The sequence below is a fragment of the Triturus cristatus genome, chromosome 4_1, assembly GCF_964204655.1.
Source record: "Triturus cristatus chromosome 4_1, aTriCri1.1, whole genome shotgun sequence".
NCBI classification, from domain to species: Eukaryota; Metazoa; Chordata; class Amphibia; order Caudata; family Salamandridae; genus Triturus; species Triturus cristatus.
In genome coordinates, this window is record NC_140585.1 from 798,465,948 (window position 1) to 798,486,552 (window position 20,605).

The window sequence follows — 20,605 nt, forward strand, 5'->3', positions numbered from 1 at the left end:
TCCCTCTTCCTCTTTCTCACACTGTTTCTCTCTTTCTCTCTCTCTTCATCTCTCTCACTGTTTGCCTCTCTCTTCCTCTTTCTCTCACTCTTTCTCTCTGTCTTCCTCTCATTCTTTCTTGCTTTCTTTCTCTCCCTCTCTCTCACTCTATCTCTCTCTCTCTCAATCTCTCTCTCTCTTTCTCTCTCCTTTGATGGATGCATGACGCACAATCTTATCTTGCTTTTTGTCTAGAGGGCCTGCGATGATGCGTGGCCATCCTGCAATCAACAGTCACCCTGAATTGTGAGCTCGGCTTCACTGCGTGTACACAATGGGTGAGGAGGTTGCTTCGGCACGTGGTAGACCCTCTTCGACACACGCTGGTGGCGGAAGGTGAGCAGAGAGGCTTGTTTGCGCAGCAGCGGGCAGTCACCTCCGGGCAGTGGGAGTGGATGGGGTGCAGCAGCCTGGATGCACAGCGGCGGGCAGCCACCTCCGGGCAGTGGGAGTGCATGGGGTGCAGCCACATGGGTGCACAGCGGCTGTCAGACACCTCTGGGCAGTGGGAGTGGATGGGGTGAGCAGCCTGGGTGCGCAGCAGTGGGGAAACACCTATGGACAGTAGGAGTGGATGGGGTGCAGCAGCCTGGGTGTACAGCAGCGGGCAGACACCTCTGGGCAGTGGAAGTGGATGGGATGCAGTAACTTGCGTGCTCAGCGGTGGGCAGACACCTCTGGGCAGTGGAAGTGGATGGGGTACAGTAGCCTGGATACACAAAGGTGGGTCAGCGATTTAGGCGTGCGCAGTTGTATGTACTCTGCCATTACTGATTCCATACTATGTTTCAGATGACTAAGCGTGAGGCCTGCCCTTTATTTCGGCACATGGTTGGAGACACACCGGTGGCAGAAAAGTGAGCTGTGAGGATTTTCTTCACAGTGTCAACACTCACTCTCCCTCTCCATCTCTTCCTTTCTGTCACTCACACTCACACTCTTTCTCTCTCTCTCACTCTCTATCTCTTCCTTTCTCTCTCTCACACTCTTTCTCTGTCTCTTCCTCTCTCTCATTCTATCTCTTTCTCTCTCTCTTCCTCTCTGTCTCACTTTCTCTCTCTCTTCCTCTCTCTCACACTGTTTCTCTCTGTCTCTCTCTCTTCCTTGTATCTCACTCTTTCTCTCTTCATCTTTCTCTCACTCTTTCTCTGTCTTCCTCTCTCTCTCTCTCACTCCTTCTTTCTTTCTCTCTCTCTTCCTCTCTCCCACTCTTCCTCTCTCTCTCTCACCTTTGATGGACGCATGACGCACAATTTTATTTTGCTTTTTGTCTTGCAGGCTGTGATTCACAAATGGACCAGGGATGACTCGCTATGGCCGCACCTAATTTTATTTGTTGTTGTTTTGTTTAAATAAAATGTTTTATATGTAAATCCATACATGGCTGTGATTCTTATTTGTCCAACCTCACTTGCATGTTCTTAATTCTAATTGTGCAACATCAGCCAATTTCTTACATTCCAGATTTCCTAATGTTGCTGTCACATTTGTTTGTGGTGGGGTGAGGGGGGTATGGCAGACAAGGGGCTGGTGGCAGGGGGGGTGGCGGAGCATTGTTGGGTGTCTGAGCTGCATGATCGTTGTCTCCATTGCATCTGTTGTCATTCAGGTGTGGCTCTGGGCTGGGCTCCCTTTCATCTTTTAGGTTGTAGTCCGACTTTACACCAGCTCAGAGCAGGTGTAAACTTCCTGCTACTAACACACCATATTACCTGATGTGTACTCTCTTTGACGATCTTGCTGGTGGTTGAGAAACTTGCGAAATTATGTGCTCGCTGCTCTTTGCATGGGAACGCCTACTCTCCATCTCATTAGCAATATTTGCCGGGGTATTCCGTGACGATGCTTTTTGAGGCTGCTATCGCTGGTAAATTGGTGATATGGCTGTTTGCTCCAGCTTGTGAATGGTGCGTTAAATTTATCACCATTTTGGATGCAAAAAAGTGCAGTTAACTCGGCGATGTGTCCTTGAGAATATACCCCTCGGTGTTTGAAAGACTTAAGAAATACTCGAGTGCTGCGCTGAGAGCCGCGCACCCATCGCTTTCACACAGGGGGCCGCGCTAGAGTTGTGACAAAAAAAAACATCCACTTTCACTAATTTACATTTGCCTAAGGGACCCCATGCCCTGAAGCATGCCGACATGCTCATTATTTAAAAAAAAAAAAAAAACGAGATGAGCAGTGTCGGCCCCCCTCCCGTGGCCAATTCCAGCCCGAGGACCCCATCCCCCGGGGCCTGGCCTCACCGCTGGGGACCATGGGGGGAGCCCCAATGCCCCCACGGTCCCGCCGGCTCCCCATGTCCTGCGGGAGCCGGCATTGCTTTTCCACACGGGGAGCTGCTGATATGCATCTCACCGTGTGGAAAAGCAATCAGCTTTGGATTTTGGAAGCGGGAGCAGGTTCCCCAGCTCTCGCTTCCAAAATCCAAAGCAAGTTTGCTATGACAGGGCGGAAGCCACGTGGCTCCCACCCTGGCTCCCACCCTGTCACAGCAAACAGCACTGTCCCGGGTGTGGGCACCCCGGGACACTGCAGGAGCCGGCCCTGGGGGAGTGGCGGTCCCCAGGGCCATCATAGGCTCCAGGAGGAGGGCCGCGCGACCCCCTCCAAACATGAGTGAAACCCCACGGCCTTTTTAAGAAAGGCCCCCGGGCCCCAGCCCACCTGGGGGCCTCATTAAAATAAAACGCGGGAACCCCCGTGCTTCATTGTTTTTTCACAATTTCGGCAGAATCCGTGACCCCAGCACGAATTGCGTCCAAATTTTAAAAAAAGCTTTTTTAGGCCCTGGGGGTCCTTCTGGGACCACCTGAGCAGGCCTAGGTGGCCAGGGGATTTCTACCCTGCCCCCTAATCTTGTTTTATATCTTTGTTTCTCTGTTTGCTGGTGACTCGCTTCTACCGAGTCACAAGATGGCCGCCAACACTTCCTGGTTTGGAGTGTTGACAGCCAATTAGAATGAAGCTCATGGTCGTGGCAGCCAATTAGAATGAAGCTCGTGGTCAGGAGGGTTCGCAACTCCACCGCTGCCCTAGATATCGAAACTTTTATTTTTTTGATTTCTCAGCAACTACTGAACGGATTTACACCATTTAAAAAAAAAAAGGTCGCTTTCTGCACCAAGCACTACTATTTTGCCAAATTTAGGGTAATTTCGTTCAGCAGTCTTGGCTGTAGCCTTGCCCAAAGTTTCCTATGGGAAATTGATTTTTTAACGCTTATTTTTTTAATTTCTCAGCAACTACTGAACGGATTTACCCCATTTAAAAAAAAAGGTCGCTTTCTGAACCAAGCTCTACCTTTTGCCAAATTTGGGGTAAGTCAGTTCAGCAGTTCGGGCTGTAGCCCATCTCAAAATTTCCTATGGAAATGAACATGGAGAAAACGCATTTTGGGACCCCCCTTTTTTCGCAGCCCCCTCTTGACGAATCACCCCAAGACTTTCAGGATAGGGACTGACCTGGATAGACATTTTTTTGGAAGAATTTCGTGAACATTCGTCAAACGACGCCAAAGTTATTACCAAATCAAAAAATGCTTTTCCTAAGGAAGCTAGGTTCTAACTATATCTACCTATTGGCAACCGCCCGTGGGAATGGCTGAAACGCGTCATGGCGACATTTTGCACTAAAATAAAATAACTTTGCACTTAATCTGTGGTCCGTATTAGGGGTGGGCGGAATTTGCGAAATCCACTTTCGCAAATTATCACGAAAATGTTAAAAATTATCGCAAACACGCGGAAATATCGCGAAGATGCGGAAGTTTTTTTCCCGCATGTTCGCGAGATTTTCTGCATGGTTGCGGCTCGCCAACTTACCCATGTGGTGGCTCGCGGGCGCGGCCATCTTGTTTTCAGTTGTCTCGCGGTGCATGATCGCGAGAAGAAAGACGTGATCGCGCGACGCATGACGTCACTGCGGGCGCGAACTGTCGCGAGACAGCGCTAATGGCTAAAAACAATACAACATCTCATGGAGAACGTGACCGGATCAAGAAAACTTGTCGGCGAACGCAGGGATTCAGGTAAGGCGATCGCGCGCGCGCGAGAATGTATTATTTTACAGCGCGAGCAAGAAACAAATTATCGCCAAGCTGCGGAATGCGGAAATTTTGACATTTTCGCGCTTTCCGCGGAACGCGAAAATGTCAAATTATCGCAATTTCCGCGAACGGAACGAAATTGTAGCCCAGGCCTAGTCCGTATCCATTTTCTGGGAAAGAAACACAAGGAATAGATGCGGAGTACCTTGAATATATATATATATATAGATATAGATATATTACCTACTGGCGGTCGTCAGTAGGTAGTTATAGTTAGGACCTTGTTTCTATTCAAAATGCATTTTTTCTTTTCTCAATAACTTGGGTGCCGGTTGACGAATCTTCGTGAAATTTTCAAAACTATTGGGGCGCTCCGGTCAGCTCCTATCTTGAAAGTTTCAGGGTGATTGGGAAAGCGGGGGCTGAGAAAAAAGGGGGGTCCCAAAACTAACCCTGGGTGTAGTTCGCAAAGTAGCACTTTGCGAAGCTACGCAAAGTGCAGTTCGCACTACGCGAGCTACGCACAGCACTTCGCGAGCTGCGTAGTACCTTGTTCGCACTGTGCCAGATGTCGTTTTCAATAATTGCACAGTGCAGACAAGCAACCGGCACTGTGCAATCATTGAAAATGGCATCTTGCACAGTGCGAGCTGTAGTTTTCTGCTGCTCGAGTAGATTTTTACTCGAGCGGCAGCTTTCTCAACGCGAACTGGTAGTCTCTCATCGCGAGCGGTCGCGAGCATACGCGACCACTCGCAATGAGAAACCTGACCTACTCCCGTTGGGAATCTCGCCGGGAGGTTTATTTTCCATGCTCGTGATCGCCAACTTGATGTTGCTGATCGCGAACAAGGAAAAAGTCTCGCCGGGATGTCATTTTGCTTGCTCGCGGTCGCCAACTTGACGTTGAGGACCGCGAGCAAGCAAAAAATGACCGCAGCACTACGCAACACTACGCTACGCGTGTTCGCACTGTGCTACGTGCAATTCGCGTAGTACGAAGTAGCGCGAACTTCGCAAACTACGCGAGCGTAGCGTAGTGCTTTGCACAGGCTTACCCAAAACGTGTTTTCTCCATGTTAATTTCCATAGGAAACTTTAGACACGGCTACAGCCCGAACTGCTGAACGTAATTACACCAAATTTGGCAGAACGGTAGCCCTTGGTTCAGAAAGAGACCTTTTTTTAAATGGTGTAAATCCATTCAGTAGTTCCTGAGAAATTCAAAAAATAGAGGTTGGAAAATCAATTTCCCATAGGAAACTTTAGACACAGTTATAGCCGAAACTGCTGAACGGAATTACACCAAATTTGGCAAAAAGGTAGCCCTTGGTTCATAAAGAGACCTCTTTTTAAATGGTGTAAATCCATTCAGTAGTTGCTGAGAAAATCAAAAAATAAAAGCTTGATATTTAGAGGCGCGGTGGATCCACACACCCTCCCGATCACGAGCTTTATTCTAATTGGCTGTCAACACTGCAAACCAGGAAGTGTTGGCAGCCATCTTGTGCCTCGCTAACCGAGGCACAAGAAAACAGGGAAAACAAACGCAAAAAACAAGAAAAGGGGGCAGGGTAGAAACACCCTGACCCCCTAGGCCTCCTCAGGGGGTCCCACAAGGACCCCCAGGGCCCAAAAAAGCATTTTTTTTTTTAAATCGGCCAAATTCACGCTGGTTGCACGAATCCGGCTGAAATTTTTTTTGAAAACGAAGCGCGGACTCTCGCGCTTTGTTGTATTGAAGCCCTCGGGTGGGCCAAGACCCAGGGCAGTGGAAAAATGTGCCACCACACTGCCCCGGGACCGCCACCTCCCCGGGGTTTGATTAATGAGTTGCGGGGGCAAGCAACCCTCCCACTGCCACCCCTGGGGCTAATTTATAAATGTTTGGGGTGCCTCCAAGACCCCCCAAGCCCCGGAGACTGCCACCCCTGGGGCTTTCATTAATTATTTTTGGGAGGCACACGGCCCCCCTGCAGCCCTGGGTACCGCCATACCCCGGGGCTTGTTTTTTTTAATAAACATAAACCTGTGTGGTGGGCACGAGCCCCCTCACACACCCCGGGGACCGCCACCTCCACGGGGCACTAAATTCAAATTTGGGAGTCCGTTATGGACCCACGAGCCTCGGGGACCACCACCTCCCCGGGGCTTTGTAATTAAAGGGAGGGGGGCCATGCGGCCCCCCTCCATGAGCCCTTGATGGCCCTGGGGACCGCCACCCCCCAGGGCCAGCTCCTGCAGTGTCCCGGGGTGCCTACACCCGGTACACTGCTGTTTTTAATGACAGGGCGGGAGCCTCACGGCTCCCGCCCTGTCATTGCAAACTCTGCCTTGGATTTTGGAAGCGAGAGCAGGGAAACCTGCTCTTGCTTCCAAAATCCAAAGGTGACTGCTTTCTACATGGGGAGCTGCATGTTAGCAGCTCCCCATGTGGAAAAGCAATGCTGGCTCCTGCAGGAGGCAGGGAGCCGGCAGGGACCGTGGGGGCATTAGGGCTCCCCCCACGGTCCCCAACGGAGAGGGCCGGCCCTGGTGGATGGGGTCCCCGGGGCCAGAAGTGGCCCGGGAGGGGGGCCACGTGGCCCCCCTCCCCAGTAATATGAAAAAAATACAAGTCAGTGCCCCGGGGGATGGGGTCCCCGGGGCTAAGAGAAGTCTCAGGAGGGGGGCCACGCAGCCCCCCTCCTTTGAAAATATATATTTTTTTAATTATATAGTGGCCATGGCCTGGGGGATAAGGTCCCCGGGGTCGAAAATGGCCTCGGGAGGGGAGCACGTGGCCCCCCTCCCCAGTAAGATGAAATAAAATACAAGGCAGAGCCCCGGGGAATGGGGGCCCCGGGGCTATGAGAAGCCTCAGGAGGGGGCCACGCAGCCCATGCCCTTTGTAAATATTTAAAAATATATATCTATAGTGACCATGCCCCGGAGGATGGGGTCCTCGGGGACGAAAATGGCCTCAGGAGGGGGGCCACGCGGCCCCTTCCATTTTATTAAAATTTAAAAAATAGGGGTCAGGCCCTGGGGGATGGGGACCCCAGGGCCCAAAAAATAGCAAAGGAAGGGGAGCCACACAGTCCCCCTTCTAAAAAACAAACTTTTTTAAAAAGCTGGCATCGCGCTGGAGGCCCCGCCGCCTCCCAGCAACACTATGCAAACGCGCCCTGTGGCACGTTTTAAGTTGGGGAATTAATTCCCCTACAATCCTGAGGGTCCCTGGGGGCCAACTAGCCCACCAGGTACCTCCAGTTAGCACCACAGGGCTGCATTGCAGAGAGGTGGTCTGAGGCCATGCACCTTTTTACACCTCTCTGCAACGCAGCTCTGTGGCGCTTATTGGAGGTACCTGGTGGGCTAGTTGGACCTCAGGGACCCTCAGGATTGAAAGGGACTCAATCCACCAACTTAAAATGCGACACAGGGCGCGTTTGCACAGTAGTGAAGGGAGGGGGCGGGCCTGATGTGACATGTGTGCAAACAGGCCCTGTGGCGCATTTTTAGTTGGGGAATTAATTCCCCTTCAATCCTGAGAGTCCCTGGGGGCCAACTAGCTCACCGGGTACCGCCAGTAAGCGCCAAAGAGCTGGTTGCAGAGAGGTGGTCCGAGGCCACGCCCCTTTTTACACCTCTCTGCAACGCAGCTCTGTGGCGCTTGCTGGAGGTACATGGTGGGCTAGTTGGACCCCAGGGACTCTCAGGATTCAAGGGAACTTAATCCCCCAACTTAAAACGTGCCATGGGGTGCGTTTGCACAGTGGTAAAGGGAGTTGGCGGGGCCTGAGGTGAGATGAGCAAACACGCCCTGTGGCACGTTTTAAGTTGGGGAATTAAGTCCCCTTCAATCCTGAGGGCCACTGGGGGACAACTAGCCCACCAGGTATCTCCAGCAAGCGCCACAGGCCTGCGTTGCAGAGAGGTGGTCCAGGCCATGCCCCTTTTTACACCTCTCTGCAACGCAGCTCTGTGGCGCTTACTGGAGGTACCTAGTGGGCTAGTTGGACCCCAGGGACCCTCAGGATTCAAGAGGACTTAATCTCCCAACTTAAAATGCGCTGTGGGGCACGTTTGCACAGTGGTAAAGGAAGGGCGCGGGCCTGAGGTGACATGTATGCAAACACGCCCTGTGGCGCGTTTAAAGTTGGGGAATTAATTCCCTTTCAATCCTGAGGGCCCCTGGGAGCCAATTAGCCCACCAGGTGCTTCCAGTAAGTGTCACTGCGCTGTGTTGCAGAGGTGGTCCAGGCCATCCCCCTTTTAACACCTCTCTGCAACGCAGCTCTGTGGCGCTTACTGAAGGTACCTGGTAGGCTAGTTGGCCCCCAGGGGCCCTCAGGATTGAAGGGAACTTTATCCTCCAACCTAAAATGCGCCACGGGGCGCGTTTGCACAGTGGTTAAGGGAGGGGGCGGGCCTGAGGTGACATGTGTGCAAACACGCCCTGTGGCACGTTTAAAGTTGGGGAATTAATTCCCTTTCAATCCTGAGGGCCCCTGGGGGCCAACTAGCCCACCAGGTGCTTCCAGTAAGCGCCACTGCGCTGCGTTGCCGAGAGGTGGTCCAGGTCATGCTCCTTTTTACACCTCTCTGCAGTGCAGCTCTGTGGCACATACTGGAGGTACCTGGTGGGCTAGTTGGACCCCAGGGACCCTCAGGATTCAAGGGGACTTAATCCCCCAACCTAAAATGCGCCACGGGGCGCGTTTGCACAGTGGTTAAGGGAGGGGGCGGGCCTGAGGTGACATGTGTGCAAACACGCCCTGTGGTGCGTTTTAAGTTGGGGAATTAATTCTTCTACAATCCTGAGGGTCCCTGGGGGCCAACAACCCCACCAGGTACCTCCAGTAATTGCCACTGCGTTGCAGAGAGGTGGGCCTGGCCACGCTCCTTTTTACACCTCTCTGCAACGCAGCTCCTCGGCGCTTACTGGAGGTACCTGGTTGGCTAGTTGGACCCCAGGGACCGTCAGAATTCAAGGGGACTTAATCTCCCAACTTAAAACAGCCACAGGGCGTGTTTGCACACATGTCACCTCAGGCCCCCCTCCCTTCACCACTGTGCAAACGTGCCCCGTAGCGCTTTTTAAGAGGTAGTTTTAATCGCCCTGCCCTATTATGTACTAGGGCCTTACAGAGGAGGTCATGCTAATCACAGGGGTACCCCAACACATACTGTTCCCTAGTGTATGTAGGTGTTTTCACGGTATTCTAAGTGTCTTTTAGCATAGCACTGCCTCTAGGCCTGGTTAGTCAGAGTCAGTTACCACCAGTACCCGTCTGAAAAAGTTGTTGGCACGGGATGATTTTGCAACAAGGCCTCTTCCTGCTCCTCTGTTGGTTCTTTCTGCACGTCTTGCTTCTTCCTTCACTTTTCTTTGTCTTCGTGGACTTCTGTTGCTTCTGTCTGCTTTTCTTTTGCTTCTTTCTGTGCATTTTGTCTTCTTTCTTCACATGTCCTTCCTCTGTAGGCATAGTTAGAAACTAGCATTTAAAAAACCTTTGAAATTCACTTAAAAAACCATAGGTTTCAGGTTCGTTATAGTTAGAAATTAGCATTTAAAAAACCTTTGAAATTCACTGAAAAACTATAGGTTTCAGGCAGGTTATAGTTAGAAATTAGCATTTAAAAAACCTTAGACATTCACTGAAAAAAACATAGGTTTTAGGGAAAGTTATAGTTAGTTGAATATTTCACTCGCACAAAACCCGTGCAATTTCCCCGTTATAGTTAGTTCAGCTAACTATAACTCACGCTCCCGTAATGCACTGCTGATGATGTCACATATTACATCACTCATGACATGGTCAGTGACATCGCTGATGACATCACTGATGACATCATCCATGTGATAATTTGATGTATCTTCTCACACCCTAATATAATATTTGATACACCCACTCTAAATTACAGACTGCCCTTCTCAAAACCATAGACACTCCAACACCAATAACTACATACCCACTCACTGATTCTTCGGTTTACACACACATCCACTCACTAACCTGTACAGTCACTCAGTACAGGACTATCGTGTGCACTCATACACCTATATAGACACTCACACATCGCCAGTCATCCATAGAGGTACTCACACACCTAGTCAGTCATGCAAATAATTAATCACACTGCCATTTACTCACCTATACAATTATACACACACCAGCTCAATTACTCATACAAATACTAGCACATTCTTATGCTCTTATACAATAACTGATACAAGAACTCACTCATCCATACAGCCACTCTCACAATCACACACTATCACTTATAGCCATTTATATACTCCAACACACATATATACTGCCTTTCACATATGTAGTTACTCACACATGTACCACTGAGATATACATTCACTCACCAACACACCTATACACACACTCACCCACCCATACAGTCCATCACAGATGCACTCTTGAAACCATGCACCCAGTGAATCACCCACTCACACACCTATGCACAGAGTCACACACACCGCACCCACACAAACACTCAGGCACCCATACAGATACTCAGACAACCAATCAATAACCCATATAGACACTCATGTAGCTATTCGCAAACCCATGCAGCCGCTTACACACCAGCAGACAGACGGATACAGACATTCACACAGTTTAGTCACTAACCCATGCATTCAGTAAGATACGTTTAACCACTCACTTATAGTCAATCACGCACCTACTAAATCATCCATTGAGGCACTTATACACCCACTCATTCTTCAATATGCCTTTTCCTATATATATTAAACATATTTAAACTTTACAGAAACACACAGTCACTGGATGATGTCATCAGTGATGTCATCAGTGATGTCATTTGAGATGTCATCAGTGATGTCATCAGTGATGTCACTGACCATGTCATGAGTGATGTAATATGTGACATCATCAGCAGTGCATTGCAGGGGCGCAAGTTATAGTTAGCTAAAACGGGGGAATTTCTCTGGTTTTGTACGAGTGAAATGTCCAACTAACTATAACTTTTCCTAAAACCTATGGTTTTTTCAGTGAATTTCTAATGTTTTTTAAATACTAATTTCTAACTATAACGTGAATATATGCATATGTATCGCCACAACTCGCCCACAATCCGTATGCTTTCCAGAAAGACGAGGCGAACCCAAATTCTGTGAATGAAGATTTATTTCGTGCCCAGCACCGCCGCCATTACGCGTTTCAGCTCCACAAGAGCCTTGATCACATGATACACCACATGATTGTCATTACACCTTTTAAAGAGACAATACACTGAGAGGGACGGCGTACTCTGCCGCGTCATAGTAATAGACATAGAAAACATCTTTGCCTAATGCATCGTGATTCCCTTAATAACTGTATAAATACAAGTTTGTTATTTTGAAAATACAGTTTTTTGTAGTATAAGCATAGTACTACATGTGCAAAATACTGCTATGTGCAAAAAAGTGCAAGTGTATATATATAAATTAGTTTGCTTTACATATAAATCCAAATATATATTTATATACGAATGCATGTGCGCATGTATATATAAATATATATCTAAAGATATCTAGTGTAGAGATATGTTATTATTAATATTGTAATACTAAAAACATTTGCTAAATGATAAATAATATGTATATGAATTCTATGTGTCATTTTAAATAGATTTGGATACATAATATATAAACATAATATATAAACAAAATTCATGTAAAATATTTTGTAATGTATTCTTCAGGGAAAATATTTTTTAATTAAATAAATATATTATAAATAAATAATTATTTATTGTACATTTAAATTCATGTGGTGTTAGACTTTATTTTATCAATTCTAAACTGAAAATAAATAGACACAATTATTTAATGTTAGTATTATATATTAAAATATTTAGGTTTATTCAAAAACAAATTAATACAATTGAAGACGTTTTCCTACACTTTACTCTACAGAGATTTTTTGGACAGTGGTGGAGAGTCTGCCTATGTATGAAAAGTTACAAGTAGAACTTTACAGTCGGAAATGGTGATTATCAAAAAAGTGTAAAGTTACTCCTAGGTGAAGCAGTAGATGAACAAGCGAATAAATCTGCATGTGTAGATTTACCTTTGTTAATATAAACCTATATGTCTGAATACATTTGTGTTGAGGCCCATTGCACCCAATGAAGGTGAAGGGCATGATGATTTAGAATGCTTTATTTTGTGGCTACTTCTTAGGTCAATATTGGGAAGAGCACTATAATCTTTTTACCTTGTTCCGTAGGCATCTTCACATTAACAGCATGTAACACAATGAGAACTTGTTCCGTTGGAGTGGATTTCTTCTTAGCAGCTGCATGCCAATAAGTTATGAAGGCTAGAAAAGTAGTTTATCCCTCATCGTATAATATATCAATTCAACACAGAAGTGCTAGGAGAAACCTCAATAATTAGCTTTGTTTTTTGTCCATGCAGAATGTTCAATTCTAACGTGAATTGATGTCTACAGCCTGTCTACTGTTTCAGTGTCGCTTTAGCGTGATACAGATGCTGTTTCACCTGTTTGTGTGTACGTATCCAGCTTTTGTATACATTTTTAGGTCTCGCCTATAGACAGCCTAAGATGTCTGTAACTAGACCTATTGCTGCCAATACAGAACATGTTCTTAAAGTGGGGTTTGGGTGAGTCCTTTGGTGTCAATCTCAGTTGTCTCCTCTTGATTCCATGGAATTCTCCTTCTTTTTTCCCCACCCAAGAGAAATTTGATCTCACAGGGTTCTGACTTAATGAGTCATATGCGTCCACTGCCTACTTGAGGGACTCTTTTATTTAATTTTAGCACTACATCGGATGCATATGTTTCATTAATCTCACCCCCTGTTTTTCTTATCCCCCAAGCGCTTTCCCCCCACATCCAATTCTCACCACCTGACCCCAGTCTTTCTCCCTGTTTTCAATTTTATTTAGTCTTTAATTTATCTGTTCGTTCATTTATTTAATGCAAGACCAGCAAGTGCAAAGTGCAGAAAGGAAACTTGCATCCTTTTTCGATATGCATACATTTGTTTTTCTTTTCTAACATGTTAATTCACCATTTTAACATGGCTGGACATCATTTACTAATGCTTACTACCCCTTCAGGTGTATTGTGTGTTTACCATTATTATGTATTGGTGTTCACCATTCACCTGTGACCCTTTGGTGCCCATCTGACTTCACGGTAAATATGTATATATTAGTGTGTGGCTTATGTTTTTGGATTTATAATATGATAGCATGTATTTCATTCATATGTCCATATATTTAATGTGGTCTAATGTTTTATTTAGGTTATTTCGATATAGAGTAATTTTGGATATGTACAGGTGTAGGAGACTGCACCAATTCCAATGATGTTCTTCATAAGTCATGTCAGTATCATGAGGGCACCATCTCATGGTCCTCGTGCAAAACAACTACGAAAGGGGCACATTGCTCTGTTCTGGCAAAGGGGACATTATATAAGCTCCAAGGATACTGCGGGCAATACAGCCTGCCGCAGACTGGTGACTGCATGAGCTGAGGGCAACTTGCCCATGGCAACATATATGTGGTTGCCGTTTTCACTAGAAATGGTAAGATTGTATCCCTGTACTGCCTAGGAGCAAAGGGAAGCCTACTTGAGTGTAACCAAGAGTTCTAGGGCTGTTCTGCATGAAAATCTGTGTGATAGTTAATGTCTTTGAAAAATTTTTGTAAACGATCATTCCTTAAAATTGTGCTGTGAGCAATGATCTGAATGGATTTTGGGGCACATTTAGCGCTTGATCGAAGCTTGACATCAGCCGTAAACCGGCAGATATCTCGCTCGGCTAAAACTTTGGTTCCTGCCTTATTTAGAGGTAGGGAACCGCCTTGTTTTTGACATTGGCACTGCCAGGAACCTTGAGATAGTGGAACAATCATCAAGGGTTTTCGGCTACACTGTGTCAGAAGATTCTCCTTGCTTAGGCCTTGCTTTACAATACATATTTTTGATGTTCGCGACCACATGTAACACATGGCAGTTTGAACACTTGAAAATTGGGGAAATGTCCCTTGGTCTGTGTTGTCCAGGAAAACCACTCACTGCCTGTACATCAAGGACATTCTATTTTCTTAGAAACACAACCCCCTTTGAGTTTGTTCCTGAAAACCAAAAACAAAATGATAGAGCGGCCAGCCCAGCATTGCAGTTTTTCCAAGTGTGTCCCACCATGTTGTCATGGGTACTTGTTTCCCACCGACACGGCACTGAACTCTCAGTTGACAATGCGTTGGCAGAGGCAGGGCCTTCACAGTCCAAGCAGGTTGGCCGCTCGTCCTCTAAATTGAAAGGGGTCCCTATGGCTTGCTTAAACCTTTTAGGGCCATAAGAAAACAACATTTCATTGTAACGTTCCTTGTTTTCAAGCAGAAACACCTGCACACATTAGTGAGTGTATGAGTGTCATAACTCTGCCAAGAACGCAGCTGGGTACCTCCTGGAGACCCTGGGTGGGCCTAAGAAAGGAGCATGGCCCGTTGACAGGTGTAGTGCTTTGAGACGTTGAGCTTGAAGTGCTGCTGATCTGCAGTGCCGCTTGAAGCCCCCGTGTCTCTGCACGTGCGACCAACCCGAAGTCTGTTCTTTGAAGTACACAAAGTAGCAGGTGTGCAGGGAGGTGATGGGACTGTGAAAAGCAACTTCGGTGAAGACATATCCATCTCGTGCTTGTTCTTGTCGACCTGATGAAAGTCATGATTTCAAGAAATGGGGCGGGGTCAAGCTATGTAAGTAGCCCTCTTCAAGATGGCGTGTTGACCATAGAATGTTAATAGAGCCTCCGAATCCAAGATGGGACAAGAACTTTTCAGTGATATCAGTTCCTTGAACTACCTTATTTAAGGAGCCATTCCCAAGAGCTGGGTTAATTGTTGTGCATTAGTTTCCTTATATTTCATTGCATTCTTCGTTCCTTGGTGCGATTTTTCCCGGGTTATTGATTCTAGCTGTTTTGACCTCCTAAATTCCACTTTGGATCCTGCTCACACTCTTGTCCCTCCTGAGGTCAGGAGGAATTGGGTTGCTCGTTGATTTCTCCTTCTTCAATCAAGAGCTACAAGAACGCCAAGTAGCCTTTTTTCCCTTAATGATTTTTTAAATAATTGGAACCCTCTTATGGAGACACTTTTACCTTTCGCATATATATTAATTTCAGGGTGGCAGTGTGGCTTCTCGCCGGAGTCACTCTTTACTCGAGCAATTATGTAGGTGACTCAACAGACCTCCTCAGTTCCCAGTCCTTGATAAGGAGTCTAATCATTCATAATTTCACTGGCTTTACCCTTACAATACCCACCCCTGAGAAGGAAACTCCTGAAATATTAGTACCAAATAAGGAATACAATGTACCAACATTATGTGACTATGTTAGCAAAGCCTCCACCTCGCAGAGTATTAGCACATTGTCTCTGCCTTTAGAACAAGTGCTGTCTCCGGTTGTTAGGATTAATTCCCCCTGATTCAATTCAATAGATGTCTGCAGTGTTCTGTTTATTTTCGCTGGCACACTCTAATCAGGTTTCCTGTCTGTAGCAAACTCATCAGGAGAGAAAAATGGGTTCCGATTTAGAGTTTATGTGCAGTCTTTTAGTGATTTTACTTCCATTTATAGAATGTTCCTACCACCAGAAGCCCATAACTGTCTGTATATATTGACCATAGTGTAGTGAAATATGTTCATCAAAAGGGCGAGTGCTCTTGTGAAGAGTCAGCCACAAGACTGACTGATTCTTTTGTCTTTCTGTTTTGGGTAATCCTGGTTCGCCTCCTCTGTGTGCTTTTTTATTCGGGCATAACTTTTAATTGAAATGATTTTTAAATGATCTTTGAAATTGTATGCCTACAGCTTCTCAGTAATGTTCATTGGAATTCTACATTTATTAAATAAACTATAGGCATTTTAAAAAACACAATATTAAATCAGACAATAAAACACTGTTTGTCTCTGTTTATTTCTGAATTATGCTTGTTACTTTACTTAAAATCAATATAGAAATATAGAATAGTCAAAGATTGTGCTAACATAGAATCATAATAAAATACAAGCACTGGCAAAGTTAGAAGGTCTGGCTTTTTGATTGGAAAAGTGTTTGTAGTTGGGCGATGTTGTGTGTGTTGACTCCAGCTGTCCCACAAAGAAAATCCCATAAGGAACAGCATTTAGGGTGACAGCACTTTCGGAGGTGGGAATCAGGGCCTCTGTGGAACAGACTTTGTTAGCAGAGCTAAGCTGTTCCTTAAAAGAAGAGTGAAATGGAGACCAGTATTTTCACTGCATCTTTAAGAAAGCGTAAGTACACACAAATTGTCACTTTGTAAAAAAATAAAGCTATTAATCTGACATGTTGTCATGACAGCCCAGGAAAAAAAACTTAATGTGCAAGTATAAATAGTATATAGCACTATGTCTTTATGACGGGTTACAGCATCAACAAACCACACGCATCCTACACACGCATCCTAAACAATAAAGTTAAAATTCAGGAATTAAAATGTTACTGTCTTAGCTAAGTAAATACGTGTATACAATACAATATTTATGATGGTTGATAACAAACTGCACAACAAGTCCCATCTGAATTACAACACAACGATTACTTTATGCCCTATCAGTAAAAGATATCAAGAGGTCAAATGGAACAATGTAACCTTCCATGAAATGTCATGGCCTTGATGGACAGCGCATCTAAGCAATAGCAAACACTAAAAAACACAGAAGCTAATAGTATAACAGAACTGACCCAAACGCTCGCCATATATTCTTCATATTGAACTTTTCTTGATCAATTGATGATACAAGGTCCTCCAGACCCAAAAAAGGAAAGTAGGTGAAACAACTGTCTGTACAGGAAGACCCTCTCCCTAAGTCCCCTGCCTTCTCTCACCACTCTGAGTGCAGTTTTCCCACTGTCATCCTATGAAGTGCAGAGTATTTGCAAGGAAAACTTGTGCTGATTGCTTCCTGCCTGACCAGGAGTTAATATTTGCAGCAATCTGGACTATTTTCTGTTGAGTTCTTCACTAAATAATTTGAGAGATTGCAGTTTTTACCTTCGGTTTAATCGACACAACCTTTCCACTGTTTGTACTGGAAAACAGATGTAATGTTAGTGTGAAGATTATTAACTCTTTTTGCCAAGATCTTCTGGTTTTACTAAAAGTATAGATAATACATTTACTTGTAGGGACTTTCAGCCAGCCCTGGTCATCCATTGATTTGTTGTGTCAGACACATTTTTCTTTCGCCCACTATAGCAAACAGCAAGGGGCAACGGGTCATCCCACTTCAGTCATTGGCTAAGTTCACTGTCAATGAAGTTAGTTGTTCTTTCTGCTCTTTTACAAGGAACACATGCTCACACAAAGGAGCTCCCTTCAAAGCCTGAGACTAATATGGCAATGTGTGCTTTTAGACAACAGTATGCAAGAAAAAAGGTACCCCTGATTACTTTTAGGTCCAACAGGAGGGGGTGAAAGCAAGCAATCTGAAACAAACCTTTCATCTGACCTATTTCATTTCAACATTGGTAATCACTCACAAAACGACATTTCCCCATAGACAAATTCGCATTACATGTGATTTTTGTCATGATTTTATTATTTATCAAAACACTTGTGCTAATTCTTTTTTATATAAAATTATTTTTTTTTGTGCTCATATATTCATAAAAAAACATTTGCAGATATAAACAAATTCATATAGTCATTCGTATTTGGTTAGACATTAAAAGATTAAATCTCTCAGTTATGGTAACCCCCATACAAAACCATCATACTTCCACTCTCACCTCTCATTCTCTTCAGTCATGCTTTCAAGCATACCTCACAAGGGATAACAATAAACTACAAAACTTAAGCGGGATCCTACTAACTTTTACTTTCTAACATGATTTTAGATTTCAAATTTAGCATTTAGAAATTCGCTCAGTTGTATCTGGCTGATTCTTCTCTCGTTTGACTCTTGGGTAGGATTCCCAGATGTGTAACGGATGGTCTACGCATGTTTCGGTGAAAAACAATTTATATCACCTTCTTCAGGACCCAAAAAAATACATGCATTTCTTTAAATCTGTATAGTGGCCTGGGGGTTATTTGGGTTGTTTGACGTAGGGTTATCTCTGGATCAACAAGGATGCTTTTCCTCCAGGTGGGAATCATCAATTGGATATACTTTCAGGAATTCAATTTCCCTATTAGTGTGTTGTTGTCTGGAGAAGGTATTCTCTATGACAATCGAGGTCCAATTGTACCTTATTTTCCGGACTCGTCACGTACTCAGATTGTGATGCGTCCACCATCTCTATTGAAATCTTATGGTTCCATCTATGTGATGGCAATACTGGTGGTTACATGAAATTTCATGGTGGCCCCCATTATCAACTGCTTGGAAACTATATTATTTATTTATAGTCTTTGTTTATTCGGATCGTTACGATCAGTGTTCTATACCGCGTGCGTTTGTCTGCGTGATGTTGTGTTGTTATTTTTGAGTGATTACCAATGTTGAAATTAAATAGGTCAGATAAGTTTGTTTCAGGTTGTTTGCTTTTAGACAACAAACAGTATTTTTGCTTTTAGCTTATATTAGCTGTTAGCTTATGTTTTTCTTTTATATATTAGCAAGGAGCAAGGTGCTCCCCAAAGGCTGACATCTTCGGAAAATGTTTTCAATCCTAGAGTGTCCATCCATTGTTCACAATTAGATGTGTACATATATTGGCAAACTGTACTAACATTTCTTGTTGTTGTATTATAAAATAAAGTTGTTAAATGTTGTAGTGTATTTACAATTCTTGTACATCGTTAACAACATATCCGATTGTGGATTTACTTTTGATTACACATGAACATATTGATATAGTGCCATTGTCTTTAAAAACATTTTTTATGGCATGTAGAAGTGTTTTCTTAGCTCCTGTTAACAATGCCTCAATTTAGGCCCTCTCACCATCTTTTGTGAAATAAATGTCTCTCCCCTGCACATTTCATTGTTCATTATTGCAGCATGCATTCAAGCAGAGTCATGTTTGTTTTTGTTTCCATTGACATTGTTACTGATGTTCACAAAGAAGAACTTCCCAGTGAGGAAACAGAAATGTTGCATCTTTCAAGACATTCTGCTACTTCACTGTGCCCTATTCATTCATAATAGTTTGCTGTTGTTCATGTAACTAGCTTGTTCTGCCATCTCCAAATAGAATTGCCATAGAGTGGGCAGAATCAATATTCATGTAGTGGGATAATGCGTAGATGCTAAGGCAATATAATTTTTAGTAAAAGTGTGTTCTGATTTGCTAACAATGCAATGCTTTTGCTCACACAATGGTACATCTGCACTTTCTATTCTGTTGTATTAGAATATTTCCTACATAAACCCTTCATTTTGCGGGTGAGCCAAAAGACTTTCTGATACTAATAGGGAGGCTGTCCATTTCTCTATTGAATTTGCTGCTCATTTGGGACTTTAAATGTTTCTCTGATTTGCATAATTCTGTAATGCCCTATTTTAGGGACCTTCATGGCATTGACCTTTGTTTTGAATTTCTGATTTTTGTATGGTTTCTTTTGAATTTTTATACTTAAACCTTTGCACTTATTCTACTGATCTAGATCTTTCTTAATGAGCGGGCCCTTACTTAATGGATTTTGTTATTGATGTGTTGGGAGGTGCCTTAATTCAGGGGCACATTGCCTCACTTAACTGAGGTTTAACACCATCTCCAATTTATCAACCAGAAGGCAAGGTGTTGAGGTAAATTTTGGGGTGTTTAATTTTAGATGTTCCTTCGCGTCCACATATTTCTGGTAGCAGAGGATGGTTGTGAGTTAAGAGCACCTAAATTATGCTTCAGGGATCTCATTTAGTGACCTGTCCTTACTGATAGTGAATTTCCAGTGTGGACGACACTGGTGGGTTTTGCCAAGTTCCTGACTTGCACAGCTATTTCAGAGCAAAGAGATTTTAAGTTTGGTATGGGTGTAATGAGTCTGCTGATTAAGATTGGTGTGTTAATGAAGTGTTGTGTTCTGTGTTGCGTGTTGGATTGTTATGATGTGCATGAGATTTTAGGTTATGTGTTGTTGATTCTTGGTACAATTGGTGCTGAGATTACTGTTATTTTGTTATATTATGTTTATTTGTAATTTACATCAAAGCTGCTTTGGTCTTGTTATTCATGGGTTTGGCAATCAGATTCGTCAAAATCCAAGATCTTGAGATGCTTTTGCTGAAAATGTCTGCAAAAAAGGTAGTGTGTTTTGCAAGGGACTGCATACACACAGATAGGGATTTTTCTGAATTAATGAGTTTCCTTGCTAGTGTCGGTGTGTATATTTAGGTTGGTGTCATTTGCCATTCAGTGCACAGAGTAAACACACTAGTCAGAGGTGGGTTCCCATCTATGTATTGCACCTGGACTAAGTTATAGGGCAGCTGCAAACGTTCCAAATCTTTCTTTAGAATTGGACTAGAAAGTGAAGGACTTTCACTAAACCCCTGTG